We start from the raw sequence: 9114 nt of genomic DNA, 5'->3' as shown, positions 1-9114 counted from the left end.
TCCCATGTCCCTGCTGCGGGGGTTCGGGTATGGTCGCCTGAGCAGGGCAGGCCGGCCTTGGCTGCTGGGGACACCTGCCCCCCTGGCCGTCCCCACGCCCCATCGGGTACCCTGTGCCCATGCGCGCCCACGCGGGTGAGCGAGGGGGGGCGGGTGTGGACACAGCTCCGTCTGGCCCCACTGCTGGTCACTCGTCCTCCCCACGTGTGTCCAGTTGATTCCCAGCTTTGCGGAGCTCTCTGGGGAGGAAAGGGTGTGGAGAGACCTTGGGGACTCAGCACCCAGGTGGGGCAAGAACTGAGGCTTCCGGCCCTCTGAGCTGGAGGGTCCTGATGGTTATTCCCCGGGCGGGTTGAGGGTCCACGTGTGCTCTGCTGGAGCACGAGCGTGTTGAGGCCCCGGCGACTGGGGGGCTTGTGTCCGGGTTGGGGAGACAGTTGGTACATAACACACAGGCACAAGCACCCAGTCCTCCCCGGGGCAGTCAGCCCCTCTGGCCCCGCCTTTCAGAAGGGTCCAGCATCGCCCAAGGTCACACATGAGCCCACTGGGAGGCCGAGGCTGGGGTCCTCCTGGGAGCCGGGTCTGGGTCGGCCGCTGGCTTGCAGGAGGAGCTGGAATAGCTGAGGGTGGCAGGGACCGCAGGAGGGCCTGACAGCCTCCCTGGGGCCCCCTTGGGGTCAGCAGGGGGCCGTGCCTTGCCTCTCTGCTCTGCCTTGGGGGCTGGGGTGGCGCTGTGGGGAAACCAAGTCACAGCCCGCCCGCACTGGGGCTTCTCGTGACAGCTGTCCCCACACTGGAGCCGGGGGACCCTGAGCCTCCGCCTGCTGGGCCCTCCCTTCCAGGTGCAATGGGAGCTTTAGTTCTGGTCCTCGGGGTTCCTGCCCCCGGGAGGGGGGCCCGCTCCTCCTTGGGGGGCTGCTGTACCCCAGGCCTGGGGGCTCCCGGAGGAGGAGTTTGGTAGGCCCTTCAGCGTTTAAATTCTGGACATGAGCTTGGGCAAACTCTGGGAGACGGTGAGGGATGGGCAGGCCTGGCGTGCTGCAGTCCACGGGGTCTCAGAGTTGGACACGACCGAGCCACCGACAGCAGCGTGAGCATCTGGGTGATCCGGCAGGGAGAGGCTGCTTGAGGGCGGGGCGCGGGGGTGAGGAGGGCGGGGGTTGCCTGGCATCCAGCCCCTCCTGGCCAACTGAGCAGGGCCTCTGACTCAAGCCCTGGCAGGGCTTGGTCCTGCCGAAAATAAACCAGGATCTGTCGGCAAACACGAGGGAGCTTGGGATTCCAAGCCCACGGGAGGGCTCTGCCGGGAGGGCTTCCCAGATGGGGAAACTGAGGCCCAGACTGCAGCGCCAGCAGCCAGGCCCTCCAGGCTCAGCCCTGCCCGCCTTGGAGAGAGCAGAGGGTCCTTTCGAACTCTGTTGCCTAGCAGCTGGGCCTCAGCTCCACCTCTGCTGCCTGGGGGCCCACGTTGGATCCCCCGCCTCTTTAACAGTCCCCCCCCACCCCAAGCACAACTCTCTGCTGTCCGTCCTCCCCCCTGGCCGTGCTGAGTGCCATCCCCAGCCTGGAGCTGTGAACGGTGTGATGGCAGCCCGGGTCTGCCCCCGAGAGTGGCTGGCACGTCCCCTCCCCCACCATGGGAAGCCTGGGGTCCCGGTGGAGCCCTCCCGTGGGCTGGGAACCCCAGGCTCCCTCGTGTTTGCCGACAGATCCTGGTTTATTTTCGGCAGGACCAGCTCTCCCTCCGGGGCTCCCTGGAGCTGAATAAACGGAGACATAGACCAGGCGCCTCCCTGCATGTGGGGATGGTGCCGGGCCGGACTGGCCTTGGGGGCTGAGAGCCCTGTGTAGGAGGGGCTCTCTACATCCTTCCTGCGCACAGTAGGTGCTGCAGAGAGAAGGCTTGTGAGCACGCAGTGAGGAGGTGCTCCCTGCCCTTTGCTGTCAGGACGGAGCCTGGAGAACTTCCGGGAGGAGCAGCGTGGACCCTCTGCATGCCCACCCGCCCCCGCTCCCGGCTCCCGTGCTGCCCTGGAGACCCACAGCCAGGGGCTGCCAGGTGCTTCTGGAGCCTGTGACTCCTGCCTGCCCCCTGCCATCCCCCCATCTCCATGGAGGGGTCTCCTCTACCTCTGGTCGCCCTGTGGAAGTTTCTGGAAGGGCCCAGCGCAGGTCGGGGTGGCCCAGTGTCTGCTCTGGCCGGGCAAGCTGGGAACGGGCGCCTTTCTGCCTCGGTGCTTCCATCTGTCGAGTGGGTTGAGAGCCCGGCCCTCCCCAGGTGCTGGGCTGGGGGCAGAGCCCAGGGGCCGGGTCACGGTCTTCAGTCGGGAGGCGCCCTCCTCCAGCTGAGCCTGTTTTCTGCTCAGCAAGGGCAGGGCTGAGGTAGATGGCCAGCCGTGGTGTCTGAATGGGGGACCCGAGTTCTGTGGAAGACAGAGCCACCCCTGGTGTTTGTGTGGGCCCTACTCAGCCCTGAGCCCCGCCTCCCCGGGGGCCCAGCCTGGCCCGTGTCCCCTCGCGCTGTGCTGTGGAAAGGTGGGGCTTGGAGAAGGGCTGCCCGCGTGGGGACCCTGAGCTGGTGCAGGCTTGGCGCGCTGGAGGGGCCGGGCCTTAGGTGCAGGGTTGGTGGGCACAGGGCCCCCTGTGCCGGCTGAGAGGGCTGAGGCTTCTGGGGAAGACGTGAGTCTCGTTCTGTTTGCCTTGGGATGCTCTTGAGGACTTTGAGACGGTGAGGGATGCAGTTGGCTTCCGTGTCTAAAGGTCCCTGTGGCTGGACGGGAGGAAGGGGGGTCCGCCCACATCTGGTGAGATGGGGCCGCCCTTCGGGGCTGATGGCGCCGGCGAGGGAGAGCCTGGAGCATCTGTTTTGATGTTGCTTTAAAGATTGGAGCTGCGCTCCTGTAGAGAAGACGGTTCTGTAAAGCTACCCCATATTCCCATCTGTGTCTGTTACCAAGCGAGTGTGTGTGTGTGGAGGATAAGATGGTATAAAGCGAATCCTGCTCTCCTCCGACACCCCCCAGCAGTTCAGAGCCGTCTTTCTAAGGGAAGCGGGGCCTGCGCCAGAGGACGCAGGGTGGCGAGAGGCCGGGGGACCCAGCGCCACCGTGGTGCCTGGTGGAAGTGTGCTCACGCGCATGTGCTCGTGCACGCCTCTCTGGATCCGCAGCCAACGGCAGGCATGGCCCCGTGACCGACACTGCCTGACGGAGGGTGCGTTCCCGTCCCAGGCTCCGGTCTGGGGTTGGGGGGCATGCTCCTGGGGGTGGACACCCTCCCCAGAGCCCAGCCCCGCTTCCCTCCCAGCTGGCCTGGGGGACCTGCTCCATCGTGAGCTCACCTTCGCTGTGGCAGGCCTGCACAGACCAGGGTGGGGCCCAGGGGCCCTTCCTCAGGGGGGGTCCTTGGAAAGCCAAGGGCCTGGGGGAGCGGGTAAGGTGGGTGGTGGTGACCGCGGGGAGGGCATGCCTGCAGGCCGTGCAGGGCTGTCTCGTGAGTGTAGGGTGGTGGAAGGCCGCACCCCGCTGCCCGGGCATCTGGTGTTGCCCTCGGCGGGAGGTGACAGGCCGCGGGGACGCCTGCCTGGATCCCCAGTGAAATCCGTGCCTTCCAGAGCTGCACGGCCAGAGGGGGCGGGAGCCAAATTCAGATCCTTTCGGCCAGAACCCCTTTGATTTTCCTCTGCCCCTTGCGCCTTGGGGGAAGATGTCTGGAAATTCTAAACTCCAGCAGAAAAGCCCTGTCTCTGGGGGCCGGGCGATGGGGCTGCGGGTCCTGGGCAGGAAGGCTGAAGCCAGGTGAGCGTCCACATGCGGAGCCCCAGGGCCGTTCAGCGCCCTCTTCCTGAAGGGGCAGCGGCGGCGGGCGGGGCAGGGCCCGGCCCCTGGGTGCGGGGCCCCCTTGCCGGTTCCCTGGGCTCACCGGGGAGGCGCCCGAGCCTTGTGGAGCACGGCCCTTTCCCCAGACGGGCCTCTTGGCTCCTGCCTCACCTGCCGCCATCCTGGCCTCTGAGACTCAGAGCCCAGCGCCTGCCTGGGCGTGGTGGGCCAGACCCTGCCTGCCCTGCGCCCAGCGTGGGCCCCCAGCAACACCAGGGAGCCTCTGCAGCTGAGAGGGAGGGGGCTGGGCCCCGGCTCGAATCTCGAGCTCCAGAACCCAGACCCGCCTGTCTCTGACACCCCTCGCCTCAGCCGCCCCTCTGCCCATTTTACAGCTGGGAGAGCTGAGTCTCAGGGCAGGAGTCTGAGCTGGGAGCTGGCTGTGCATGGCTCTGGGCCCTTGACTGCAGAGGAGCAGGGGCCTGGCCCCAGCAGGCGCCGAGGCAGGAGCCCCCTGGCTGGCTATGGGCGAGTGGCCTGCGGGGTCCAGGCTGCCCGGGCTCGTCCCCTCCTGTCCTGCCCAGGGTTCTGTGTGCGCAGGCAAGGTGCTCCAGGGTCGTGGCACGGGGTCCTTCTGTTTGAGTGAAGTCTTGGACCGGCACAGAGGCTGACGGCCTTGGGGGCCGCTTGGCTATCCTGAAGGTGACTCTGGCCTTTAGAAAAAAGCTGGTCACCTGTGAGGCTGGCATTCCCTGGAGGCTGGGGTGTGTGTCTGAGTGTGTGGCCTGCCTTGTTCTTCCCGCTCCCTGCTCTCTGGAGGTTCCTGACAGCGTGAGCATGCCTCTCTGTCCTTGGGACGGGACCCCGCAGTGTCTCAGCCACCGCCCAGGTGAGTCTTAGACCCTTCCATCACCCTGCCCAGGCATAGATCGCCACCTGCCTCTGTAGGCTTCTTATCAGGCTCCCGCGGGAGGGTTGCAGCCCCTCACGTTCCTGCAACACCTGGGAATGTTGGTCTTTTTTATTACAGATGCGCTGGGCAGGGGTGGCGGGCTGTGGTTTTAATTTGCATTTTCCTAACGACCAGTGAAGTTGGACCTTTCCTCGTGTGTTTATTGGCATTCATATTTCGTTTCTGATAAAATGTCTGTCTAAATCTTTTGCCCATTTTAATGTGTTTATTTGTCTTAACTGAGTTTCAAAATTATTCAGAATTGTTGTGAGAGTTCTTTATACGTTCAGAATACAAGTCCTTTATCTGAAGTATGATTTGCAAATATCTTATCCTGGTCTGTATCCTGTCTTTAATATTTTTCATGGTGTCTTTTGGAGCACACAAGTACAATGAAGTATCATGTGTAGTGAAGTTTGCTTTATCAAGTTTTCTCTTTTATGAATCCTATTACTAGTGTTATACTTAAGAATCCTTTGCCTAATCCAAGGTCACAAATATTTCTTCTGTGTTTTCTCCTAGGAGTTTACATTCTAATTTTAGCTCTTGGATTTAGGTTTATTGACCGTGTTAAGTTAATGTTTGTGAATGCTGTGTATGGCCCTTCATTCATTTTTTGGTACAGGGGTATCTAACTGCCCCAGCACCATTTTAAAAGTGAAAATAGTTGTTTTTAATTGAAAGATAATTGCTTTACCACCAAGTGCTGTGTTGGTTTCTGTCAACCCCCAACAGGAATCGGCTGTAGGCGGTTGTGTGTCCCCCGCCCCAGGCTGTTGCAGCGCCCTGGCGTGAGTTCCGTTGGCTGTTGGAGATGGCGTGTCCCTTCTCCTCTCTCCTCGCCGCCCGCCCTCTCCTTCCTCCCCTGCTGCGTCCACAAGCCTGGTCTCTGCGTCTCTGTCTCCACTGCCGCCTGTACATGCCTGCAGCCGTGCTGTCTTTCTAGGTCCAGCACCATGGTTTGAAGAGACTGGCTTTTCTGTTAAGTCTTCCTGGGACCACAGGGGTAAGGCTTTGCCTCTGGACTCTCAGCTCTACCTCACCGACGTGTGCGTCTGACCTTTGGCCAGTACCGCACTGGCTTGATCACTGTGGGTTTGTGGCCCATTTGGAAAGTGCATAGTGCTAAGTCCTCTAAGTTTTTCTTTTCAGAATATTTTCTGCTATTCGTAGTCCTTTACATTTCTGTGCAAATTTTTAAGATTACCTTGTTACTTAAAAAAAAAAGTGCTTGCTGGGATTTTGATGGCCTTCTGTTTAATTCATAGATCAGCTTGGAAACGTTGTCTTCCTGTCCATGAACATGGACTGTGTGTGTCCATGAATTAGACCTTTATTTTCTCTAAGCAGTTTTTTGGAGTCATTTCCAGTGTGCAAGTCTTGCAAATTAAATTTCTGTTGTTAAATTTATTCCTAAGTGTTTTTTGATGCTATTGTGAATGGGATTATTTTCTTAATTTCATTTTCACATGTTTGTTGCTAGTACATAGGAGTAAAGCTGAGTTCTGTATATTGATATTTTATCCTATGACCTTGCTGAATTTAATTATTGGCTAGTTCCACTAGACTTTTATGGATTCTTTAGGATTTTCTGCGTGTCCTCTGCAAATAAGGGGAGTCTTACATCTTCTTTTTCAAACAGGCTATCTTTTATTAGGATTATTTTTCTTGCCTTATTGAACCGACCGGAACCTCCAGAGTCATGCTGAGTGGTGCTGGTGCTTCCTGCCTGACCTTAGGGGAGAGCATTCAGCCTCTCACCATTAAATACGTTAGCTGGGACTTCCCTAGATGGTCTTTCTCGGGTTGAGAAGTCCCCTCGTAGTACTGGGGTCTGCGTGTTTCTGTGCTGAATATGTGTTGGGCTTGGTTATATGCGTCGACTAACGTGGTCGTTTGGCTTCTGTCCTTTTATCAGCGTGACTCCAGCTGATTTTCAGAGGTTAAACCAGCCTTGCATTGCTGGGGTAAATGCGTCTTTATTGCTGGAATTGGTTTGCTGCTGTTTCATGAAGAATTTCTGCGCCAGTGCTCATGAGATGTTTGGGTCTGTTATTTCCTGGTGATAGCTTTGGTTTTGGTAGCAGGGAAAATACTGAGTGAGGAAGTTTTTCTTCCTCTTTTTTCCTGAGTTTGTCTAGATTCAGTGTGACTTTTAAAAAATGTTGGAGAGTTTGCAGGTTAAGCCGCCTGGGCTTGGACTTTCCTTTGTGGGAGTGTTTTAAATCAATCGTTCGTTTTTGGGTAAATGATTGTGAGTCGATCCAGGCTTTCTGTTTTCGAATCAGATTTGTTGATTGGCGTCTTTCTGTGAATTCGCCGCTCGTCTTCTGAGCTGTGTAGTTTGTTGGTGTGAAGTTGTTCACAATATTACTTTCATTGCTTTTATACCCCTTTGATTTCTGTAGGGTTAGTAGCAATGATTTCTTTTTAATAATAACTGATTTTGGTAACTTCTGTTCTTTTTTTTTTTTCTCGGTCTGTCTAGCTAAGGTTTTGTCATTTTGTTAATCTTTTCAAATAGATGATTTTTGCTTTGATTTATTTTTCTATTTTTTCATCAGCCTTGGTTCTGATTTTTTATTTCCTTTGTTCTACTTGCTTTGACTTTTCCTAGCTTCTTAAGGTGGATCCTTCGGTTGTTGAGATTTCTTTCTTTTTTGCCGCGCACTGAAAGCTATAAATTTCCATCTAAACCCTGCTTTACCTGCATCTCATAGACTTTGATATGTTCTGTTTTCATTTAATTAAAGACGTTATCTAATGTCCTTTGTGATTTCTTTGACTCATGATTATTTTTAAAATTGCTGTTTACTCTCCAAATATTTGAGGATTTCTCAGATTTATTTCTTTTGTTGATTTCTGATTCATTCCACTGCGGTCGGTGAACATACTTTCTATGGTCACATCCATTTTAAATTTATGGATTTGGCCTAAAATATTGTCCATCCTGAAGATTCACCTCCTGTGTTTGCCAAGAACGTGTATTCTGCTGGGTAGGATGTTCTACAAATGTCAGATTAGGCTGGTGATGGTGTCGTTCAGATTGTCTGTATCTTTGCTGATTCCTTCTGTCTGGTTTTCTCAGTTATTGAAAGTGGAATATTAGAATCTTCAACTATTAGTGGTGAATTATCTGTTTCTCCTTTAATTCTGCTAATTTTTGCTTACTGTATGTTGGAGCTCTTATGGGCATGCTGCTGCTGCTGCTGCTAAGTCGCTTCAGTCGTGCCCAACTCTGTGCGACCCCATAGGCGGCAGCCCACCAGGCTCCCCCGTCCCTGGGATTGTCCAGGCAAGAACACTGGAGTGGGTTGCCATTTCCTTCTCCAATGCATGAAAGTGAAAAGTGAAAGCGCAGTTGCTCAGTCGTGTCCGACTCCTAGCGACCCCATGGACTGCAGCCCAGCAGGCTCCTCCGTCCGTGGGATTCTCCAGGCAGGAGTGCTGCAGCGGGTGCCATCGCCTTCTCCATCTCACGGGCATATTCATTTACGATTGTCACCTCTTTCTGAGGTATCGACTTGAATATGATTATGAAGCGTGTCTCTGTGCCTTTGGTGTGTTTCTTGGAGTCTCTTTGCCTGATGTTCACTCACCTGTTCTGGCTCTGATGTGGTTCCTTTTTCATGTATTTTTCTCTCCTTTTACTTTCATCACAGTTGTATATTTGAACCTAAAGTGTAAGATTTTTGGACAACATGTATTTGGATCTTGCTCTTTTAATCCAGTCCGGCAGCTTCTGCCTGTTAATCGAGCTACTTAGTCTGCTCGCATGGAAAGCAGGTTCTGATTTGACGTGGTTGCCGTTTTCTGAGTTACTTTCTGCACGTCTCATCTCCTTCCTCCTGTCTCTCTTTTGATGTCAGGTAAATACTTTCAGTGTACTGTTTGAGCTCCTTTGTTAATTTTTAAATTTTATTTCTTCGCATTGGTTTCCTAGTAGCTGCTCTGGGGATTGCAGTATGCATCTTAATACAGATGACGTCAGATTAACACTGATTTTTTGGTTGTTCAGTCACTAAGTTGTGTTTGACTCTGCGACCACATGAACTGCAGCACGCCAGGCTTCCCTGTCCTTTGCCATCCAACCGTCTCACCCTCTGTCGTCCCCGTCTCCTCCCACCTTCAGTCTTTCCCAGCAGCAGGGTCTTTTCCAATGAGTCAGTTCTTCGCATCAAGAAATATTGGAGTTTCAGCTAAAGCATCAGTCCTTCCAGTGGATATTCAGGACTGATTTCCTTCAGGATTGACTGGTTGGATCTCCTTGCAGGCCAAGGAACTCTCAAGAGTCTTCTCCAACACCACAGTTCAAAAGCAGCAATTCTTCTGCACTCAGCT

The sequence above is a fragment of the Oryx dammah genome, unplaced genomic scaffold (assembly GCF_014754425.2).
Source record: "Oryx dammah isolate SB20612 unplaced genomic scaffold, SCBI_Odam_1.1 HiC_scaffold_2, whole genome shotgun sequence".
Taxonomy (NCBI): Eukaryota; Metazoa; Chordata; class Mammalia; order Artiodactyla; family Bovidae; genus Oryx; species Oryx dammah.
Note: the sequence above shows the minus strand (reverse complement) of the source record.